The 24796-nt window shown below is 38.7% G+C and overlaps 2 non-coding genes across 2 annotated transcripts; one reads left to right on the forward strand and one right to left on the reverse strand.

Annotated features, from left to right (window-relative positions):
- Positions 1 to 2298: 2298 nt before the first annotated feature.
- Positions 2299 to 2402, forward strand: LOC112780388 (small nucleolar RNA R71). Its single transcript, XR_003191229.1, has one exon. It is a non-coding gene; the product is annotated as a small nucleolar RNA R71 (small nucleolar RNA).
- Positions 2403 to 22171: 19769 nt separating this feature from the next.
- On the reverse strand, positions 22172 to 22277 carry LOC112781401 (small nucleolar RNA R71). Its single transcript, XR_003192179.1, has one exon. It is a non-coding gene; the product is annotated as a small nucleolar RNA R71 (small nucleolar RNA).
- Between the last annotated feature and the right edge of the window lie 2519 nt (positions 22278 to 24796).

The raw sequence follows: 24796 nt of genomic DNA on the forward strand, positions 1-24796 counted from the left end.
GTGAAAATAAAGGAGGGATGAGGGGTTTATATAGAAGTGGAGAGAGGGGTAGGGTTCGTGTATTAGGGGTTGGGTTTGGGAGGTAAAAGATTTGAATTTGAATTGTGAAGTGGGTGTTATGGGGGAGAGAATTGGAGGTGATTGGAGAAGGGTATTTGAGGAAGGGTGTTATGGGAAGGTGTGAAGAAGAAAGAGAGAGAGTTGAGGTAGGTGGGGATCCTGTGGGGTCCACAGATCCTGAGGTGTCAAGAATTTTTCATCCCTGCACCATTTTGGGCGTGTAAATGCCCCTTGGAGTGCCATTCCTGGCGTTAAATGCCAGGTTGCTGCCCATTTCTGGCATTTAACGCTAGCTTTTCTTCCCTTTCTGGCGTTTAAACGCCAGTCTGATGCCCTTTTCTGGCGTTAAACGCACTGGGCGTTTAACGCCCATTCTGCTACCGTTACTGGTGTTTAAACGCCAGTAAGCTCATCCTCCAGGGTGTGCTGTTTTCAATGCTATTTTTTATTTCAGCTTTTGTTTTTGTGACTCCACATGATCATCATCCTAAAAAAAAACATAAAACAACAATAGAAATTTAACATAGATAAGTAAAAATTGGGTTGCCTCCCACAAGCGCTTCATTAATGTCAATAGCTTGACAGTGGGCTCTCATGGAGCCTCACAGATACTCAGAGCATGATGATGGCCTCCCGACACCAAACTTAGAGTTTGAATGTGGGGGCTCTGTTTGACTCTGCATTGAGAGAAGCTTGTCATGCTTCTTCTCCATGTGTACAGAAGGAGATTCTTTAGCTTTAAACACAAGGTAGTCCTCATTCACTTGAAGAACCAACTCTCCTCTGTCAACATCAATCACAGATTTTGCTGTGGCTAGGAAGGGTCTGCCAAGGATGATGGATTCATCCTTACTCTTCCCAGTGTCTAGGATTATGAAGTCAGCAGGGATGTAAAGGCCTTCAACCTTTACCAAAACATCCTCTACAAGTCCATAATCCTGTTTCCTTGAATTGTCTGCCATCTCTAGTGAGATTCTTGTAGCTTGCACCTCAAGGATCCCTAGTTTCTCCATTACAGAGAGTGGCATGAGGTTTATACTTGACCCAAGGTCACACAAAGCCTTCTCAAAGGTCATGGTGCCTATGGTACAAGGTATTAAGAGCTTTCCAAGATCCTGTTTCTTCTGAGATAATTTTAGTTGAACCAGATCATTTAGTTCATTGATGAGCAATGGGGGTTCATCCTCCCAAGCCTCATTACCAAATAGCTTGGCATTCAGCTTTATGATTGCTCTTGGATATTGAACAACTTGCTCTTCAGTAATATCTTCATCCTCTTCAGAGGAAGAATACTCATCAGAGCTCGTGAATGGCAGAAGTAGGTTCAATGGAATCTCTATGGTCTCTGTATGAGCCTCAGATTCCATTGGTTCCTCAAAGGGAAACTTCTTTTCATTCAGAGGACATCCCATGAGGTTTTTCTCACTGGGAATCACGTCCTCCTTACTCTCTCCAGGTTCAGCCATGTTAGTCATGGTTATGGCCTTGAACTCTCTCTTGGGGTTTTCTTCTATATTGCTTAGGAGGATGCTAGAAGGAGTTTCAGTAATTCTCTTACTCAGCTGACCCACTTGTGCCTCCAAATTTCTAATGGAGGATCTTGTTTCATTCATGAAACTTAGTGTGGTCTTAGATAGATCAGAGACTATGGTTGCTAAGCCAGAACAGTTCTGCTCAAAATTCTCTGTCTGTTGCTGAGAAGATGATGGAAAAGGCTTGCTATTGCTAAACCTATTTCTTCCACCATTATTGTTGTTGAAGCCTTGTTGAGGCTTCTGTTGGTCCTTCCATGAGAGATTTGGATGATTTCTCCATGAAGGATTATAAGTGTTTCCATAGGGTTCTCCCATGTAATTCACATCTTCCATTGTAGGGTTCTCAGGATCATAAGCTTCTTCTTCAGAAGAAGCTTCTTTATTACTGCTGGATGCAGCTTGCATTCTAGTCAGACTCTGAGAAATCATATTGACTTGCTGAGTTAATATTTTATTCTGAGCCAGTATGGCATTCAGAGTATCAATCTTCAGAACTCCTTTCTTCTGAGTTATCCCATTATTCACAGGATTTCTTTCAGAAGTGTACATGAATTGGTTATTTGCAACCATTTCAATGAGTTCCTGAGCTTCTTCAGGCGTTTTCTTCAGATAAAGAGATCCACCAACAGAGTTGTCTAATGACATCTTGGACAGTTCAGACAGACCATCATAGAATATGCATATGATGCTCCATTCTGAAAGCATGCCAGAAGGACACCTTCTGATCAATTGTTTGTATCTTTCCCAAGCTTCATAGAGGGATTCGCCTTTCTTCTGTATGAAGGTATGGACTTTCACTCTGAGCTTACTCAATTTTTGAGGTGGAAAGAACTTTGCCAAGAAGGCATTGACCAACTTTTCCTAAGAGTTCAGGCTTTCTTTAGGTTGTGAGTCCAACCATGTCCTAGCTCGGTCTCTTACAGCAAAAGGGAATAGCATGAGTCTGTAGACCTCAGGGTCAACCCCATGGGTCTTAACAGTGTCACAGATTTGCAAGAATTCAGCTAAAAACTGATGAGGATCTTCCAATGGAAGTCCATGATACTTGCAATTCTGCTGCATTAGAGAAACTAATTGAGGCTTAAGCTCAAAGTTGTTTGCTCCAATTGCAGGAATTGAGATGCTCCTTCTACAAAAGTTAGAAGAGGGCGTAATGAAGTCACCAAGCATCTTCCTTGCATTGTTGGCATTGTTGTTATTTTCAGCTGCCATGTCTTCTTCCTTTTCAAAAATTTCTGTCAGGTCCTCTCCAGAGAGTTGTGCTTTAGCTTCTCTTAGCTTCCTCTTCAAGGTCCTTTCAGGTTCAGATTAGCTTCAACAAGAATGCCTTTGTCCTTGTTCCTGCTCATAAGAAAGAGAAGAGAACAAGAAAGTATGGAATCCTCTATGTCACAGTATAGAGATTCCTTGAGGTGTCAGAGGAAAATAGGAATAGAGGGATGAGGTAGGTAGATAAGAATTCGAACATATGAAGAAGGAGAGAGAGTCCGAATTGCTAATTGAGGAGGAGTGTCAGTCCTTAAATAGAAGAAGGTGAGGAGGGGAAAAATTTTTGAAAACAAATTTTTTTAAATAAAACTAAAAATTTTTAAAATAATTAAAAAGAATTTTGAAAAAGTGGTTGATGGTTTTTCGAAAATTAAAAGTGAGAAAGTGTTAGGTGATTTTAAAGAAGATTTTGAAATCAATAATCAAAAAGATATGATTGAAAATTATTTTGAAAAAGATGGGGTTGAGAGAATATGATTGAGAAGATATGATTGAAAAATAATTTTAAAAAATTTTAAATTAATGATATGATTGAGAAGATATGATTGGAAATTAATGACTTGGCTAACAAGAAATTTAAAAGATATGATTCTAAAATTCAAATATTGAACCTTTCTTAGCAAGGAAGTAACAAACTTGAAATTTTTGAATCAAATCATTAATTGGTAGCCAGGATTTTCAAAAATAGTAAGAGAAAAATGGAAAAAGATTTGATTTTGAAAAAGATATGATTTGAAAAGGATTTGATTTTGAAAAATTATGAAGATTTGAAAAAGATTTGAATTAAAAACTAACTTACCTCCCTTGTGTTGTCCTAGCGTTAAACGCCCATTTGGCTACCTCCTTGGGCGTTAAACGCCCAGCCAGGTATCTTGGTTGGCGTTTAAACGCCATAATTCCTTCTTCACTTGGTGTTTTGAACGCCCAGCTTTTTCTCTGTAATTCTTCTGCTGTATGTTCTGAATCTTCAATTCTCTGTATTATTGACTTGAAAAGACAATTTTGAAATTTTTTTTTTGAAATTTTAATGATGAGAGAGAACAACAACAAAATGAAACTAATCATGAAAAACTAAGATCAAATAAACAATGCATGCAAGAACACGTTGAATGTCAAGATGAACAATCATATTATTTATTTTTTTTAGAAAAGAAAGACATGCAAGACACCAAACTTAGAAATTTTCATATTAGAGACACTAACAAATTGAGAATGCACATGAGAAACAACAAAAGACACAAAACAAGAGAATTTAAAGATCAGACCCAATAAAATCATCAAGAACAACTTTAAGATCAATGAAGAATATAATGCATATATTTTAGAAGAATGCAAGAAAATTAAAAATATGCAAAACACCAAACTTAAAATGTGACATTAGACTCAAACAAGAAACACAAATTATTTTTTATTTTCATGGTTTTATTAATTTTTTTTGTATTTTTTGAAAATTATTTGGAAAAAGAAAAATAAGGGTTTCAAAATTTTTAATAAGAATTCCAGGAATCATGCAGTGTTAGTCTAAAGCTTTAGTCTAAAAAGATTAGACATGGCTAGCCAAGCTTCAGCAGGACATTACATACAACAGCCAAATTGATGGGAATCAATTAGCTCCTGTGATGATAGAAGCATCATCTGAAACTCTAGAATTCATTCTTAAAAATTCTGAAGACATAGAATAATTTTTTTTTTGAAAATTTTTTAGAAAATAAAAATAATAAAAACAAAAAGCTTAAAATTAAAATAAAATTACCTAATCTGAGCAACAAGATGAACCGTCAGTTGTCCAAACTCGAACAATCCCCGGCAACGGCGCCGAAAACTTGGTACAAGGAATCGTGCTCTCACACTTTTCACACAACTCCGTGAAACTAACCAGCAAGTGCGCTGGGTCGTCCAAGTAATACCTTACGTGAGTAAGGGTCAATCCAATGGAGATTGTCGGCTTGAAGCAAGATATGGTCATCCTTGTAAATCTCAGTCAGTCGAATTAAAATGGTTTTGAGGTTTTGATAATTAAAATATAATTAAAACAGAAAATAAGATAGAAATACTTATGTAATTCATTGGTGGGATTTCAGATAAGCGTATAGAGGTGCTTTGTTGCTTCTGAACCTCTGCTTTCCTACTACCTTCTTCCAACCATGCGTTACCTCCTTCCATGGCAAGCTGTATGATCCTCTCGGATGAAAAAAAATCCATCTGCGCTGTCACCGCAGGGCTAATCATCTGTCGGTTCCCGCTAGCGTCGGAATAGGACCATTGTCCTTTTGCGCACTGTCACTTGCGCCCCACATTCGCAGGTTTGAAGCTCGTCACAGTCATCCCTTCCCAGATCCTATTCGGAATACCACAAACAAGGTTTAGACTTTCTGGATCTCAGGAATGCTACCAATGGTTCTAGCCTATACCACGAAGACTCTGATCTCACGGAATGGAAGGCTCTGTTGTCAGGAGAGGCAACCATGCATCGTAAACCAGGAGGCCAAGAGATACACACTCAAGTTGTTGCAGATAGAACGGAAGTGGTTGTCAGGCACGCGTTCATTAGTGAGAATGATGATGAGTGTCACGGGTCATCACATTCATCAGGTTGAAGTACGAGAGTATATCTTAGAGAATAACTTGTAATTGCATTAATTCATGAAGAACAGCAGAGCTCCACACCTTAATCTATGAGGTGTAGAAACTCTACCGTTGAAAATACATAAGTGATGAAGGTCCAGGCATGGCCGAATGGCCAGTCCCCTAACCGTGATCAAGAGATTAACTCCAATTCTGGTGCCAGTTTAGGCGTTTTACGCCATAAATTTTAGGCTGACTTTGAACGCCAATTTGGGCCATCAAATCACGGGTAAAGTATAAACTATTATATATTGCTGGAAAGCCCAAGAAGTATACTTTCCAACTCAATTGAGAGCGCACCAATTGGGCTTCTGTAGCTCCAGAAAATCCACTTCGAGTGCAGGGAGGTCATAATCCAACAACATCTGCAGTCCTTTTTCAGCCTCTGAATCAGATTTTTGCTCAGGTCCCTCAATTTTAGCCAGAAAATACCTGAAATCACAAAAGAACCCAAAACTCATAGTAAAGTCTAGAAATGTGATTTTTATTTAAAAACTACTAATTATATACAAAAAACTAACTAAATCATACTAAAAACTACCTAAAAACAATGCTAAAAAGCGTATAAATTATCCGCTCATCACATACATTAAATGATTGTTGATTGTTAGATGAAAAACAAATCTTAGAAAGCTTGAGTGGAAGATATTGAGTGAATCAACCCTAAACACTTGAGCAATTAGAGTGTATACACATTCGGTGAGGGGTTTGATTGCTCAATTTCTATGTTTTCGCCTTTGATCATCTCCTTTCTTGCAAGTTGTTAACTCTTTTCAATAATTCATTTCAATTGTGGACTTGATTTGATTGCTTTAGCCCTTATGTTTATATATGTATTCTTGGAAATTGATTCATTTTGACTAAGTAGTTACATTCATTTAGATAGATTGCATATAGCTAGTTTCCTTATATTGAATAAATGTAATACCCCTTGTTTCCTTCTTGAGTTTAGCATGAGGACATGCTATTGTTTAAGTGTGGGGATGTGATAATTCTACATTTCATGGTATTTATTTGCTCTAATTGGGTGGATTTTATCAACTTTTCCTACACTTATGCAAGGAAATAGCTTAGTTTTGTAAATTCTCCATAAATTGTGCTCAAAAGTAAAAACATGCTTTTTAGGCCCTTATTTGCTAAATTTTATTCAACTTAATTCCATTTTATGCCTTGATGTGTTTGTTGAGTGATTTCAGGCTTGTAAGGCAAAGATTGGATTGAAGGAATGAAGAAAAAGCATGTAAAAGTGGAGAATTCATGAAGAAATTGAGTTTGGAACTTTTCAGCAAGTCATGCGTATGCACAACCCTTTGTGCGTACGCACAAGTGGAAAAATCAAAAAGTGTGCATACGCACACGTCTGTGCGTACGCACAGGTCCCAGCACATGACCTCATTAATACAATTCGCTCACAATGAATTTTGGGCCCCTAGAACCCAATCCAACTCATTTTTGAAGCTATTTCAACCCTAATTAAAGAGGAGGCAAGAGGGATGCAATTATGTTTTAGGTTTTGTCATGTTGTAGGTCATTTTCTAGAGAGAGAAGCTCCTCCTTCTCTCTAGAATTAGGTTTGGTTTAGTTAATTTTCTCTTAGATTGATGCTTTAATTCTTGTCTTGATTTAGTTTCTTTACTATTTTCTTCTTCTAGTCTCTTACTTCTTTTAGTTTTACTTGTTTCTTTTATTTGGTTATTTTATTGTAATGAACTCTTGTTAATTTGAAAATCTATTAATGAAATTTAATGTTTCTTTGTTTTATTGTTATTTAATTGAGTTATTATTATTGTTTTCTTGCACTTGGTAGCTTTAGATTTTATTTTTATTACAATTTAATATGCTTTTATTTTCATGCACACCATGTGTTTGATAAAAATTCTTGGCTTAGTTTTTACTTAGTTTTTCCTCACTCATGGCTTGGAATTGAGGACTTTGGTGACCTTGAGTCGTTGATGTCCATTCTTGATTGATATATTAGGGTAGTTAATTGATTTGGTTTCCACTAACTCTAAGTCTTCTATTAATAGAGTTGTCTAGGACATGTGGATTGAGATCAATTATGCCTATTTGACTTACCCTCGATGTTAGGGTTGACTAAATAGGATTAACTCTTCATAGTCATCATATGTTTATAGTCAATGGCTAGGATAGGTAACCTTGACTCTCAATCCTTGCTAAGAGATTTATTAGCATTTCTATTTTCCTTTCTTTTACTTTATTGCCTTGAGTTAAATTGGCTTTGATATTTAGTTATTGTTTGCTTATTTGCTTTCTTGCTATTTACATTTCTTGTCTCTTGCAATCTCAAATCCCATTCCCTCATAGCCAATAATTGATCACTTCATTGCAATTCCTAGGGAGAACGACCCATGATTTAAAACTCCCAGTTATTTTGTGTTGATTGTGGCAATCCTTTATTTTAAACTTTGATGTTGGTTGATTGTGGATATGGAACTATACTTGCAACGCAAATTCTATTTTGAGAAAAATTCCTAATCTTCTCTAGGCCAATCATCATCAATTTTTTGCTGAACAGGTTAATTATATGGGCAATTCCTCCAAACCCCCTAATAATGATACTTTTTCCAAGACTTACAATCCAGGGTGGAGGAATCACCCAAATTTTGGATGGAGAAATCAACCACAAAGGAAACCAAACTTCAACAACAACAACCATCAGTTCTAGCCCTCTCAACCATACCATCATCCTTCTCTTCTTAAAATCCTTCTGACTAGGAATCTCTAGTTGCAGAACTTGATAAGAACACTAATAGTTTCATGCAGGAAACCAGAGCTTAAATTAGAAACTTAGAACTTCAAATGGGTTAGTTAAGTAAGAAAGTAGCTGAGAGGCCCCCTAATACTTTCTCTAGTGATATAGTGCCCAACCCAAGGAAAGAGCACAAGGCCATCCATCTATGAAGTGGTAAGGTACTAAGTAAAGAAGCTCAGGCTAGTGAGGAGCTGGTTGAAAAAGAAGCTCCAGAGAAGGCCCAAGATAAGGTGGAACACACCCCTGAGAGACATCCGAACAACCTTTTTCCGATTGATGTTGAGCAATACAAAGTAAAGTTTCCAGTTCCTGAATACAAGCCGAAAATGCCATATCCTCAAAGGCTTCAGAAGGCATCTAAAGACAAGTAATTTTCAAGATTCTTAGAGGTCTTCAGGAAGCTTCAGATCAACATTCCTTTTGTAAAGGCTTTAGAGCAAATCCCTCTCTATGCTAAATTTATGAAGTAATTGTTGAGCAACAAGAGGAATGGGAAAGAGAGTGAAGCCGTGGTGCTCACAAAGGAATGCAGTAAAATTTTTTAGAAGGATCTTCCTAAGAAGATGAAAGATCTGGAAAGCTTTTTAATTTCTTGCACCATTGGAAATATCACTATTCAGAGGGCATTATGTGATCTTGGAATAAGCATCAATCTCATGTCAGTTACTTTGATGAGAGTTTCAAATTCTTGAGGTAAAACTCACTTGAATTTCTCTTCAACTAGCTGACTGTTTAATTAAATTTTCACTTGGGGTTGTTGAGAATTTACTGGTGAAAGTAGGAACTTTTATTTTTTTTTGCTGATTTTGTGATATTGGATATGGAAAAAGATGTGAATACTTCCATTATTTTGGGAAGACCTTTTCTAACTACAGGGAGAGCCCTTATTGATGTGCAAAAGGTTGAGTTGACTTTGAGAGTCAATGATGAAGAGGTTGTCCTGAATGTGCTTGAGGCCTTGCAATATCCAAGTGATTTTGAGGGATGTATGAGAGTTGATCTTATTAAGCCATTAATTCAAGAGGTCTTTAAAGTAGAAGAGCTTGATGGTGTTTTAGAACCCCCTTTGCAGAATGGTTTGCTAGAGATTGATGATTCACCACCACAAAAAGGAAAACCAAACATGCCTATTCAAGAGGAAGGGCCGCCCAAGCTTGAGTTGAAGCCATTGCCTCCCTCTCTAAAGTATGCTTTTCTAAGCGAGCAGGATTCGTATCCAGTGATTATTAGTTCCTCTCTGAGTCATAATGAAGATGAGGCTTTGATAAAGGTATATAGAAGCCATAAAACAGCTCTTGGGTGGACCATTAGTGACTTGAAAGGGATAAGTTCGGCTATGTGTATGCACAAGATACTACTTGAAGAAGATGCTAAACTTGTAGTGTAACCACAAAAATGGCTCAATCCAACTATGAAAGAAGTGGTCCAGAAAGAAGTGATAAATCTTTAGGAAGCCAGAATAATCTACCCAATTTATGACAGTCCATGGGTGAGCCATGTGCAAGTGGTTCCCAAGAAAGGAGGCGTGACAATGGTCAAGAATGAGAAGAATGAGCTTATTCCTACAAGAATTGTCTCGGGGTGGTGTACGTACATTGATTACAGGAGGCTCAACACTGCAACTAGGAAGGACCACTTCCCCTTGCCTTTTATTGATCAAATGCTTGAGAGGTTAGCTGGACATACATTTTATTGTTTTTTAGATGGTTATTCTGGATATAATCAAATTACAGTGGACCCTCAATATCAAGAGAAGGAGGCTTTCACTTGTCCCTCTGGTCTATTTGCTTACTGAAGGATGCCGTTTGGACTGTGCAATGCCCCATAAACTTTTTAGATGTGAATGCTTTCAATATTTTCCGACATGGTTGAAACGTTTATTGAGGTTTTTATGGATAATTTTTTTGTATTTGGACATTTTTTTTATTCTTACCTGAGACATCTTTCCTTAGTCTTGAAGTTGTGACAAGAAACTAACCTTGTTTTGAATTGGAAAAAATGTTATTTTATGGTAACTGAAGGTATTGTTCTTGCGCACCAGATTTCAAGTGAAGAAATATAGGTTGATAAAGCTAAGGTGGAGGTAATTGAAAAATTACCACTACCCACTAATGTAAAGGCAATACGGAGTTTCTTAGGATATCTAGGATTTTATAGAAGGTTTATAAAGCATTTTTATAAAATTGTTAAACTCTGAAAGCTAAGCTTGTCTCTGCACCCATCATAGCTACTCCTAACTGGGATTTACCGTTTGAATTGATGTGTAATACGTGAGCATCTTGTACCCATTTTCCCCTTGTTTTCTAGTCATTTTTAAGTTGGAATCTATTAAGTTTTATTATATTTTAGTGCAAAAATCCTCTTTGCAAGAGTTTTGTGAAAAAAACAAAGGAAGAAAGTAGATGCTGTCAACCCTTATCTCCCTGCATTATAACAAGCATAACTTGAGCTATAGAGGTCCAATTGACGCGGTTTTAATGGCGTTGGAAAGCCAATTTCAAAAGCTTTCTAACAATATATAATAGTTTGTACTTTTTGTCTGGAATCAGTGCCTCGAAGGATGCTAAACGCCAGCTCGGCGTTTAGCGCCTAGGAAGACAAAACTCACTGCCCATTTTTGACGCTGAATGCCAGCTAAACGCCAAAATACGGATCCACATTTACCAAAGGAGTATGTTTAGTTGGATTTGGCTTCTAATTACTATATTTTGTTTTATTTTTGTTTTTTTAATTACAAACAGAATCTTTTAGATTTAGAATTGAATATCTTATTTTAGTTTCAAATCAAATTAGGTTAGTATAAAAGGGAAAAGATTCACCCTTAGAAGGGGATCGGACTTTCACATCTTTTTTACTTCCATACTTATTAGAACCCTAGTTTTTCTCTGTAAGTCATGAGCCACTAAACCTCTTTGGTTAAGGTTAGGAGCTCTGTTTATTTCTATGAATTGAAACTATTACTTTTCTATTTGAATTAATGTACTGATTTAATTTCATGGATTATTTTTGTTCTTAATTTTATGAATCTGGGTGAAACGAGAGTATGCCCTTTATTCTAGATGCATTCTTGTGACCCTCGGGAGAGGTCTCTCACCTGGACACAACTTGAAAATAAATTCCTCTTAAATTGCTATTTACTTGAACTAATCTAGATACGTGACATATAATCCATTCAGCTTTGGGTAAATAGGGTTTTTGTCACCATAAACTAGATTTGAACTTAACCCTCTAATATGAATCAAGGGACCAAGAGATTGGCGGTTGATGAACATTAGAGGAGGCTAAATCACAAACAGATTAGGGTTTAATAATTAAAGTTTGCCATGAAATGAATCTTTTATGATTAAAATAGTTGGTAAAAATTTATAATCCGGAAAAGTAAACATCTCCCATACCTTAACTGTTTCTCTCATATATTTCTACACCAAACTCATTATTTGCTTTCTTTACTCTTGATTTATTGCTTAATGCTCAATTCACTAAACCAACTTTTCTGTCATCCTAACTAAACCAATCAGTCGACCATTGTTGCTCAGGCCATTAGTTCTCATGGGATCGACCGTCACTTACCTGAGGTATTACTTGGACGACTCGGTGTACTTACCGGTTCAGTTGTGGATATTCTCAATATTCGCACCAATGTGTGATATTAGTGACTATGATATAGGGGCTATATTGGGACAGAGACAAGACAAGCTTATGCACGTCATTTACTATGCTAGCCGTGTGATAAATGACGCACAAAAGAACTATACAACTACAGAAAAAAAAACTATTAGTTCTAGTTTATGCTTTTGATAAATTTAGGTCCTATTTGATTTGTTCTAAGGTTATTATTTATACTGACAATACCACTCTTAAGTACCTTCTAACCAAACAGGATGCTAAACCAAGGTTGATATTGAGATTAGAGATAGGAAAGGGTCAGAGAACTAAGTGGCTGACCACCTTTTCAGCATTGAGCATGAAGATGTTGTGTAGCAACCCACTCCTATGACTGAGACTTTTTCTGATGAGCAACTCTTTGTTATTCAAAGAGCTCTGTGATTTGCGGATGTTGCAAATTACAAGGCTATGAGGTTTATCCCAAAAGAGTACACTAAACAGAAAGTGAAGAAGTTACTCAGTGATGCCAAGTACTTCTTATGGGAGGACCTTTATCTTTTCAAGAGATGCTCATATGGTATTATCCAGCGATGTGTTTTGAATGAGGAGGCTGATGACTTACATCATCTACCTCTTTCTCTCATCTAAAAGGACCATAGAATTGATGAATTCTCATTCAATTGATGCAATTACATGAACTATATGGTGAATTTGTGGGACATTGCTTTGAAATAAATCTTACTTGAATTTCAGGTGAAAAGAGCAGCAAAAGAAGGAGAAAGCAAGAAAAAAGAGCTGGGCATGCCACTTCATGCAAACGCCACCATTTTGAATGGGTGTGGCACACCAGCTATGAGGCGTGGCACACCAGCTATCATTTCCAGGGAGCAAGATTTGAGGTACTATTATGGGCGTGCCACGCCAGAGCTGGGCGTGGAACACCAACTATACTTCCCAGAAAGAGTCCATGAAGAACTTCAATGGGCGTGGCACGCCAAGGCCAGGCGTGGCACCCCAGTTACAGTTTCCAGAAGAGACACCATGAAGAGCTACTATGGGCATGGCACGCCAAGGCCAGGCGTGTCACGCCAGCTATCTTTCCCAGAACATGGATGGATGAGCTTTACAATGGGCATGACACGCCAATGCTGGGCGTGGCACGCTAGTTATCCTTTTCCAAAAAAAGGAGCTCTAAGCTTTATAATGAGGGTGGCACGCTACTGCTGGGCATGGCACGCCAGGTATTCTGGCCAGAGAAAGGATCTTTGAAGACTTGCAAGGGGCGTGGCACGCCAAGACTGGCGTGGCACGCTAGCTCTATCCTCCTTAATGGGCGTGGCATGCCAGATCAATTGAGCAGAGGAGAAAGGAAGAAGCAGCATTGAAGGCGTGTCACTTGGTACTTTGGGCATGGTACGCCAAGCTTGTGAGTTTAACCATTATCATGGGCATGCCACTTGAGTCTTGGGCGTGGCACGCCAGTTCACCAAACCAAAAAGGGCGCATGAAGCTCCAACAAGGGCGTGGCACGCCAAGTTGAAGGCGTGGCATGCCAATACAAACTCACAGAGAAGAAGGGACAAGGACCCATCGAAGGTGTGCCACTTGATACTTTAGGCATGGCACGACAAATCAAAGTATCAATGGGCGTGCCACTTGGTGTTTTGGGCATGGCACGCCAACCTTGTTTGCACCATGGGCGTGCCACTTGAGTCATGGGCGTGGCACGCCAGCTTACTGGAACAGAAAGGAATGTTCATGCACCACAATAGGCGTGGCACGCCAGACCTGGGCGTGGCACGCCAATTCAAAGTTCTAGAGAAGAGTTTAGAGACATTAATAAACGCGTGACATGCCAGTACAAGTGACCAGAGAAGAAGAGTGATGAGCTTAACAAGGGCGTGGCACACCAGTTCAAAAGTCCAGAAGAGGAGCTTGAAGATATCAATATGGGTGTGCCACTTTGGATCTTTGGCATGGCATGCTAGTTCAACATGCATCATGGGCGTGCCACTTGAGAGATGGGCGTGGCACGCCAAGCCAGCTTCACTAAGGGGCGTGCCACTTGGTAGCCAGGCGTGGCACGCCAAGCCAAACTGATGAGCTAGGCGTGGCACGCTAGTCACACGCCGCGCACACGCCACTCACATGCCTCAATTTAATGGTTTTTCTCTTTAGTTTTCAATTGTAATTTTCTTTTCCTTGTGTAATTTTCATTTCCAGTAATAGGAGTAGTATAAATATCCCTTGAAGAGTACTGAAAAGGGGTTGGTTTTTGGGGGGTTGGTTTTGGGTTAGTTGTTAGCTTGGAACTTTTACTTCACTTACTTGATCTTCTTCCATCTCTTGTACTTTTCTCTAAGCTATGAGTAGCTAACTTCCCTCTCATTGGGGAAGGGAGCTCTATTGTACTTGATGGATTAAATGATAGTGAATTTCTTCTTCTCTTCATCTCTCTTTGATTTACTAGAAGGAATTTTGTTATTCATGTTTAGTGTTCAATTATCTTGAAAAAGGGATTGAATGCAAATTGGGTTTCATGGGAACCTTGGAAAAGGAAACATGAAATCATGCTTGAAATCCCTTCTCATATTGAGTAGATCTGGGTTTTGGGATTGAATATGGTGACATGAAATCTACCCAATTATTTGGATCTATGAGGATATTTGATAAAATCAAGGATCATGCTTATCTCTCTTCATGAGCAATTAGACCAAGGAATTGGCTGATTATCAAGATTTGAGAGATTGAATCACCAAGGAATTGGGATTCAATCAATCATGATTGCCAAGAGGTCAATGAGTTGCATGATTGAAGAAGAGATGATCTAAATCTAATCCAAAAAGAGCAACATCTCCCAATTCTAATGAATCTTCCCTATTCTTATCTTCCCTATTCCTTATAGCTTTCTTTAAATTCTGCTATCAACCCAATCCCTATTTACAATTCAGTCATTTATATTTCTTCAATTTACTTTCATGTTCTTTATATTTCTGCACTTTATTGCTTTCCTTTATCTTGAAGTCATTTACAATTCTGCTATTTAAAATTCTGCATTCAACAATTATTCTTGATCAGCTTGACTAAATCACCCAGTGACTAAAGTTGTTCAATCAATCAATCTCTATGGGATTCGACCTCACTCATTGTGAGTTATTATTTGACGACAATTTGGTATACTTGCCAAGAGGGATTTATTGTAGTGATGCAGTAAATTCTAGTCACCAAGTTTAGGGCACCGTTGCCGGGGATTGATTTTGAATATAATGATTAAGTTGATTGGTACTTCGATTAAGCATATTCTTTACTTTGTTAATCCCTTTAAATTCAGTTCTTTATTTTCTTTATTTTTTTTAAGCACTTTATTCTCAATTGTTTATTGTATATATAGCCATTCTAACAAGAAGCACACTAAGAGTTTGATGCTTTGCTTCAACCAAACTTGACTTACCCACCCTTCTTCTAAGAGGGTGTTCATCTTTGTTTTATATTGTGTTTTGTGTTGTGTATGACAGGGAGGAGAGAAGCTGTAACCTCCTATGATTCTGAACCTCAGAGGACATTTCTAAGATTGAAAAGAGACGCAGTGGCAAGAGAAAAAAGGGTAGTTGGTGAAGAAGAAAAAGAGAATCCAACCTAAAATATGGAGGGTGAAGCATACAATCATCAAAATAAAGTAGTGGGCAACCATGCTCCCCCATAAGAGAGAAGAGTATTAGGCTCCTTCATCAATCCCAACCCTGGGAATTGTGGGAGTAGCATCTTGAAACCCACCATACATGCCAACAACTTTGAGCTCAAACCACAGCTAATCACTCTTGTTCAGAATAGCTGCTCATTCGGAGGAAATGCTCAAGAAGATCCAAATCAACATCTAATAACCTTCTTGAGAATCTGTGACACAATGAAGGCTAGTGGTGTTCACCCTGACACCTATAGACTGCTTTTGTTCCCTTTTTCTCTTAAGGACAAAGCATCCAAGTGGCTGGAATCATTCCCAAATGAGAGTTTGACAACTTGGGAAGAGGTGGTGAATAAGTTATTGGCAAAATTCTACCCTCCCCAAAGAGTTATCAAGTTGAGAACTGAGGAGCAAACATTCAAACAACAAGATAGAGAGACTCTCTACGAAGCTTGGGAGAGATATAAAGAGCTAACAAGAAAATGCCCTCCGGACATGTTCAATGAATGGGTGCAGCTGCACATTTTCTATGAAGGATTGTCTCAAGTGGCAAGGAAGGCTTTAGATCACTCTTCAGGAGGCTCCCTCAATACCAAGAAGACAATTGAAGAGGCCATAGCTATCATAGAAACCGTGGCTAACAATGAATATTTCTATGCCTCTGATAGGAACCCAAGGAGTGGAGTAATAGAGCTAAACCAGATGGATGCTCTGCTGGCTCAAAACAAGGTGATCACAGCTCAATTGTCAGCTCTAACCAAGCAAATAGAGAAGAATAAAGTCTCAGCAATCAACATTCAAGCATCATTGCAAGAAGGAGCCAGTCCGGAAGCTGAATATGAATGGGAGCAGACCAACTATGTGAACAATCCACCCAGACAACCATATGATCCCAATGCCAAAACCTACAACCAAGGATGGAAGAACTACCCAAATTTTGAGTGGGAAAACCAGCAAAACCAATCCCATGACCATAAGCCATACCACTCCAACAAGTACAATAACCCCAGCCATCAATCACACAATCATAGATCCTACCACAACTCACAGAATGCCCTTTTCCAATCTAACCAACAATCACACAGCAACCGTTCTCAAAATACATCATCCTCAAACTCACAACTATGTGATGACAGTGACAAATTTGTAAGATTGGAAGCCATGATGACACGAATGGCAGGAGATATTGCTGCTGTTGCAGAGAGATAAGCACACACTGACAAAAAGATAGATACATACCAATAAGAGGTCAGATCCAATATAAAGAACCAAGGGGCAGCAATCACAAAACTGGAAGCACAACTTGGATACCTATATAAGCAGATGCCCATGTCTACAAGTGCATTCCCAAGTGATACCATAACTAATCCAAGACGGGAATGCAAGGCCATCACATTAAGAAGTGAGAAAGTGGTGAAGGAGGCATCTTCAAGCCACAACTTGCAAGAAGAAGAGGCTACAATGACTTAAAAATCAAGAAGGAAGAAGAGATACATACCCCAACCCCACCAAAGCAAGTCTTGAAGCTCTATGTACCAAAGATACCCTACCCACAAAGGCTGAGAAAAGATGGGAAGGACATCCAGTTTTCTAGGTTGTTGGAGGTCTTTAAGAAGCTTCAAATTAACATACCTTTTGCTGAAGCACTAGAGTAAATGCCACTCTATGCCAAGTTCCTAAAAGAGCTCATGACTAAGAAAAGAAACTGGGGAAAAAAGGAAACTGTAGTGCTCACGGAGGAATGTAGTGCCATCGTACAAAAGAAGCTTCCCCAAAATATGAAAGATCCTGGGAGCTTCCAAATCCCATGCATTATAGGGGATATTAGCATTGAGAAAGCATTGTGTGACCTAGGAGCTAGCATCAACCTTATGTCCTTGGCCATATAAAGAGAATGAGAATTAAAGAGGCTAAACCAATAAGGATGGCACTTCAACTAGCTGACAGGACATTCAAGTTTTCCCGTGGAGTAGTAGAGGACTTGTTGGTTAAGGTGGGAGAGTTCATCTTCCCAGCTGATTTTGTAGTGCTTGATATGAAAGAAGAGGCTAATGCATCAAGGGAGGCCATTCTTGGCAACAGCTGGGGCTATAATTGATGTACAAAAGGGAGATTAGTCCTAAGGCTACATGATGAAAATATGGTATTCAATGTTTTTACTGCTATGAGTTACCCAAAGGAATCCATTGGAGAATGTATGATGGTAGACATAATGGAAAAACTAGTTCAAGGAGTCCTAGAAGAAGATCAATTTGAGGATGCAACAGAGCAAGAGCAACAAACATCATGTGGTGAACTACCACAAGAAAGCATGGAAGGTTCAATCTTGCTAGACAAGGCAAACAAGGAGAAAGTGGAAGCACCAAAGCTGGAGTTGAAGACCCTGTCCCCAAGCTTGAAGTATGCCTACTTGGGGGACAATGATACTTTTCCATTAATCATCAACACAAGGATGCCATAGGGTGGACACTTTCAGACTTAAACGGAATCAGCTCTTCTATGTGCATGCACAAAATCCTTCTTGAGGAGGATGCCAAGCCCTCAATACAGCCACAAAGAAGGTTGAATCCATCAATAAAAGAGGTAGTGCAAAAGGAAGTGCTGAAGTTATGGCAAGCAGAGGTGATTTATCCTATCTCAAATAGCCCTTGGGTGAGCCCGGTTCAAGTAGTTTCTAAGAAGGGAGGAATCACAGTTGTGCCAAATAAAAGAAATGCATTGATACCAACAAGAACAGTGATTGGATGGCACATGTGTATAGACTACAGAAATCTCAATGAAGCCATAAGGAAGGATCATTTCCCTCTACCATTCATGGATCAAATTTTGGAGAGGCTTACTGGGCATGAGTACTATTGTTTCTTAGATGGATCCTAAGGACCAAGAAAAGACATCTTTTACTTGCCCTTATGGTGTTTTTGCATATAGACGTATGCCCTTTGGTTTGTGTAATGCACCTGCCACATTCCAAAGGTGCATGCTATCCATTTTTTTGATATGATTGAGAGGTTTATTGAGGTTTTCATGAATGATTTCTCAGTATTTGGTGACTCCTTTCCTAATTGCTTACATCATCTAGCCTTGGTGCTCAAGAGATGCCAAGACACTAACCTAGTTTTAAACTGAAAAAAGTGTCATTTTATGGTTACCGAAGGGGTAGTCCTTGGCCACAAAATCTCTAAGAAAGGCATAGATGTATATAGAGCCAAGGTGGAAGTGATTGAAAAATTACCCCCACCTTGCAATGTCAAAGCAATTAAGAGTTTCTTAGGACATGCTGGGTTCTATAGAAGGTTCATTAGAGACTTTTCAAAAATTGCCAAACCTTTAAGCAACTTGCTTGTCTCTAATGTATCATTCATATTTGATAGAGAATGTATGCAAGCTTTTGATGAGCTTAAAAGAAAGCTTTCCTCTGCACCAGTTATAGCACCACCTAGCTGAGATTTACCTTTTGAATTGATGTGTGATGCATCAGATTTTGCTATTGGTGCTATCTTAGGACAAAGGAGAGACAAGCTAGTACATGTCATCTATTATGCTAGCAAGGTGCTTAATGAAGCCCAAAGAAACTACACCACCACAGAAAAAGAACTCCTTGCTATAGTTTTTGTATTTGATAAATTCAGATCTTACCTCATTGGTTCTAAAGTCATTGTTTACTGATCATGCAGCACTCAAATACTTGTTAACCAAATAAGAGTCCAAGCCTAGATTGATAAGATGGATCCTACTGCTCCAAGAATTCAACATTGAAGTCAAGGATAGAAATAGAGCAGAAAATAAGGTGGCTAACCACCTATCAAGGAACCCACATGAAGAGGAGGAAGCACACAGCCCTGGTGTAAATGAGAGTTTCCCAGATGAGCAATTAATGATGATCCAAGAGGCTCCATGGTTCGCAGATATAGCCAACTTCAAGGCCATTGGAGAGCTACTTTCTAACATCAATAAACACTTGAAAAGGAAGCTCATCAATGATGCCAGGCATTACATTTGGGATGAGCCCTATCTCTTCAAGAGGTGTGCTGATGGACTGTTAAGAAGATGCATCTCCCATGAGAAAGGTGATGCGTGAGCATCTTCTCTATCTTTTCCTAGTGAATTTGCACTCAAATTATTGAGTTTAATCAAGATTTAATTACCTTTTGCCACTATAAAGGATACTTTGAGTTGTTTGTAATTTCTGTTTATTTTAGGTAGATTCGGATGGATTTGACGAAGTTTTGTAGCAAAAAAGGAAGAAAGCGAATGATGTTGTCAATCTCGACCTTCTTGTACTCACACAGGAATAACTTGAGCTATAGAGGTCCAATTGACGTGATTCTAGTAGTGTTAGGAAGCTAACTTCCAGAGCATTCAAATTATATATAATAGCATACCCTTTTCTTCCATTTCGTATGGACCACTTCATGTCAAACCTAAGGAAGCTCAAGTTTGGCGCTAGCTTAATCATCCCAAGGAGAACTCGTTGCCATCTCCACACCGAACTTGAGTTTACTCAAGTTTGGCGCCAACTCAAAGGATCCAAGGAGAATTCACACTGCCATCTCCACACCGAACTTGAGTTTACTCAAGTTCGGTGCCATATCAAGGGAATCCAAAGGGAAGCTACGCACGACCTTCACGCTAAACTTGGATGCTTCCAACTTTGGCGCCAACCCTAATGAAGCCAGTGGTCCCCAACCTCATCCAAAGGCTCGCACAAATCATTCATTTAGTTCCGATTTTAAATTTTATTTTATAATTAGGAAAAGATATTATTTAGTTTTAGGAAATATATTTTACATTTATTAGGATTAGATATAAAAGGGAAAAGAATCAGCCCTTCGGGCTCATCTCTTCTCTCTTACTTCATTCAGCAATTTACCGTTTTACAGAATCCTAGTTTTCTCTATGAACCATGAGCAACTAAACCTCCAATGTTAAGGTTAGGAGCTCTGTCTATTTAATAGATTGATACTATTATTTTTTTATTTTAATTCATGTACTGATTTCTATTTCAAGAATTATTTTCGTTCTTTATCTTATGAATTTGGGTAGAACGGAAGTATCTCTTGTCCTAATTGAGTTCTTGTATAACTTGGAAAAGCTCTTTACTTGAACAACAGCTTGAAAATAATTTCTCCTAAATTTCTAATTATCTGGACTTAACGGGATACGTGACATATAATCCTCTTATATTTGGGTAATTAGGGTTTTTGTGGCATATAAACTAGAATTGAACTTCACCCTCTAATTGGAATTAAGTAACCAAGGAATTAGCGGTTGATGAAGGTTAGAGGAGTCTAAAAAGGTCTAAGGAATTAGGGTTTTGTCACATATAGTTTGCCATGAATTAAATCTTGCATGATTAATATAGTTAGTAAGAAAAGTCAATCCGGAAAATAGATAACTCTAAAGCCTTAACTGTTTTCTACATATATTATTCACATCAATATACTGTCTGCTTTCTAATTCTCTGAATTTACTGTTTGATGCAATTAAACTCTCAAAACACTCTTTTCTGCTTGTCTGACTAAACCAATCACTCAATCATTGTTGCTTGATCTGTCAATCCTCGTGGGATCGACCCTCACTCACCTGAGGTATTACTTGGTACGACTCGATGCACTTGCCGGTTAGTTTGTGGGTTATAAATTCTGCACCAGAAGGACAAGAGGTTTTTTGGCATTGCCATGGATCTATCTATGGAAGACATTTTAGTGGAGAAAAGACTGCAGCTAAGGTGTTACAATGTGGATTCTTTTGGCCTACTATATTCAAAGATGCAAAGGAGTTTGTGACAAGGTGCAATGAGTGTCAAAGAGCTGGCAGCCTACCCAAAAAGAATGAGATGCCACAAAGATTTATCATGGAGTTGGAATTCTTTGATGTTTGGGGGACTGATTTCATAGGACCTTTTCCACCCTCATATTAAAACAATTAATTTCTGAAATTAAGTTTGGTGTTACCTAGTTAATTTTATTTTAATTTTCCTGTTCAATTTTTTTTATTTATTTCGATATTTTTAGCTTAATATTATTTATAATTTTCAAAATTTGCTTATTAATTAGTTAGTTGTTTATTTTATTTCTATACACAGGTTACTTCACAGGGAATTCTCTACACTCTGACGTAGAGAGTCCCATCTTTTCTTATCTTCTGTCTGTTTATGAGTAGGAACAGGGACAAAGAACCTCTGTTAGACTTTGATCCTGAACCTGAAAGGACTTTGAGGTGGCATTTGCAACAAGCAAGACTTTACAGTGTTGCAGAGTCCACTATGGATCATAATGATGCTGCTAATGCCAATGTGGCAAAAGTATTGTGGTGCTTCCTATAGCTGCAAACAACTTTGAACTAAAGCCACAGCTAGTTACTCTTGTGCAACAAAATTGTCAGTATCATGGACTTCCTCAGGAAGACCCAAATCAGTTTATTTCTGATTTTCTGCAGATTTATGACACTGTGAAGACCAATGGAGTGAATCCTGAGGTATACAACTCATGCTCTTCCCATTTGCTGTGAGAGATAGGGCAAAGCTGTGGTTAGATTCTCAACCCAAGGAGAGTCTAGATACTTGGGACAAGGTTGTCACTGGATTTTTGACTAAATTTTTCCCACCTCAAAAGCTGACTAAGCTAAGGGTGGAGGTTCAGACTTTCAGAGAAAAAGATGGTGAGACCCTTTATGAAGCTTGGGAGAGATTCAAGCTACTAACTAGGCAATGCCCTCCAAACATGTTCTCTAGATGGACTCAGCTGGATATCTTTTATGAGGGGTTATGTGAAATGTCCAAGATGCGCTTAGATAATTCTGCAGGTGGTTCTTTGCACATGAAGAAGACACCAAAGGGTACTGAGCTTATTGAATTGGTTGCTAACAACCAATACTTATACTCCTCCAACAGGAATGCTGTGAACTCTGAGACCCCTCAAAAGAGAGACATTTTGGAAGTGGAAGCTGTTAATACTCTTCTTGCTCATAACAAACTTTTGTCTCAGCAAATAAGCCTAATTACTCAACAGTTAAGTGGAATGTAAGTTTCAACTGTCAACACTCAGAATGCACCCCAAGAAGCCTCTTATGACATGACAAGTAATTTTATGCAAAATGGAAATTATAATTATGCTCAATTTTCTTCTGAACAGGTCAACTACATGGGGAATGCTCCTAGAAACCCCAATAATGATCCATATACTAAGACCTATAATCAGGGGTAGAGAAATCACCCAAATTTGGGGTGGAGAGAACAACCTCAGAGACCACAGAATTTTAATAATAATTCTCAGCGCGGTTTTCAACATAATAATTTTAATCACCACCAGTTTCAGTCATCTCAGCAAGTAACTTCTCAGCCCCAGAAGAACACTGATTTGGAAGCAATATTAGCAAGCTTTATACAGGAAACCAAAGCATCAATCAAGAACTTAGGGGTTCAGATGAGTTAATTAGCCACAAAAGTTAATGAAATTGATCAAAGGACCACTACTAGCCTTCCTGCTAACACAATTCCAAATCCAAGAGAGGAATGCAAGGCTATCACCTTAATAAGGGGACAAGTGGCAAGTACAGAAGCATAAGTTAATGAGAAACCAGTTGAAAAAGAAGCTCCAAAGGAGAAGAAAGAGGAGGTGGAGCACGTCCCTCCAATGCGTGCAGATAACCCGTTCCCAAACTCTCTTGACACTTATCCTACATTGCCTAAGGCGCTTGAGTACATGCCTAAAATGCCATATCCTCTGAGACTTCAAAAGGAGACTAAGGACAAGCAGTTTTCAAAGTTCTTGGATGCTTTTAGAAAGTTACAAATTAATATTCCTTTTGCTGAGGTTTTGGAGCAAATGCCTCTCTATGTTAAATTCATGAAGGAGTTGTTGTCAAAGAAGATGCCTTTAAAGGGAGATGAGACAGTGGTCTTTGACTAAGGAATGTAGTGCCATGATTCAGAATAACTTGCCAAGGAAGATGCCAGATCCAGGGAGCCTTCAAATTTCCTGTACCATTGGGAGCACAACCTTTGAGAAAGTGTTATGTGATCTAGGAGGAAGCATCAATTTAATGCCCTTGTTTGTGATGAAGAAGTTACAAATCCAAGAGGCACAACCCCCAAGGATTGCATTACAAATGGCAGACAAATCTCTAAAGCCCACATATGGATTAGTGGAGAATTTCTTGGTTAAAGTGGGTAAGTTTTTCCTCCCAGCAGATTTTATGATTCTTGACACAGGGGAGGATGAGAATGCCTCTATAATTCTAGGAAGACCATTCCTAGCCACTAGAAGAGCTCTGATTGATGTGGAAGAAGGTGAATTAGTGCTTAGAGTGCATAATGAGCAACTGGTCTTTCATGTCTTCAAAGATATGCATTCAGTAGGTGAAGAAGAGAGGTGCATGCAGACTGAGCTTATTAATCCAAACCTTCAAGAACCCCCTGATGATGCACAACAGAATCTACAGCTCAAACCTCCTTTGGTGACCATCAACAAAATTCCCCCTGACATCAAACCTAAGTTTGGTGTCAGGAAGGCACCATCCACCAAAGTGGAGGTTCCCAAAAAGAAGAAAGTACCCAGGGGATGGAGAAACAAAAAGATTCTCACTGAAGACTTTTCCCCAGGAATGAAGGTGGTATTCACTACATGCTGAATCTTGCCTCATATATTGAACAGGATTCTATCTTTTGAACATATAGAGTTTATCAATGGAAGCACAGGAAAGAAGTTCAAAGTGAGGGGTGAGGAGCTGAGCCCCTATGACCCTCCTCCTTAGAGGAGCTGACCGTCAAGCTAGTGACGGTAAAGAAGCGCTTGTCGGGAGGCAACCCGATAATTTCCTATCCTTAGTTTATTTTCCGTTGCTTTGATTTTATTCTTGATTTGATTTTTTTATTGAGTTTTTACTGTTTTTCCTTTATTTTACATGTGTTTTGATCAGGCAGAAATTTTAGAACAGGAACCCGAACACTTAGAAAAATTTTTGCCACCCTGGAGAGGTTTGACTCGGTCTGGTTGGCGCCAAACTTGAGATTTCCAAGTTCAACGCCAAGTGATGCATACAAAAGGGGAGATGGCTCTGGATGGTCCACGCTGAACTTGAAAATTCCCAAGTTTGGCATGGAGAACGGTGTAACAATGAGCAAAACCAACAAATGTTGACGCCAAGCTTGAACTTCTCAAGTTTGGTGTGGGAGCCACGTGTGAAAGAGGCAGAATTCTCTGCCAGGGGGACGCCAAACTTGGCTCCCCTGGCATTTGGCGTGAA

Source organism: Arachis hypogaea, chromosome 19, assembly GCF_003086295.3.
Source record: "Arachis hypogaea cultivar Tifrunner chromosome 19, arahy.Tifrunner.gnm2.J5K5, whole genome shotgun sequence".
In the NCBI taxonomy this organism is placed as follows: Eukaryota; Viridiplantae; Streptophyta; class Magnoliopsida; order Fabales; family Fabaceae; genus Arachis; species Arachis hypogaea.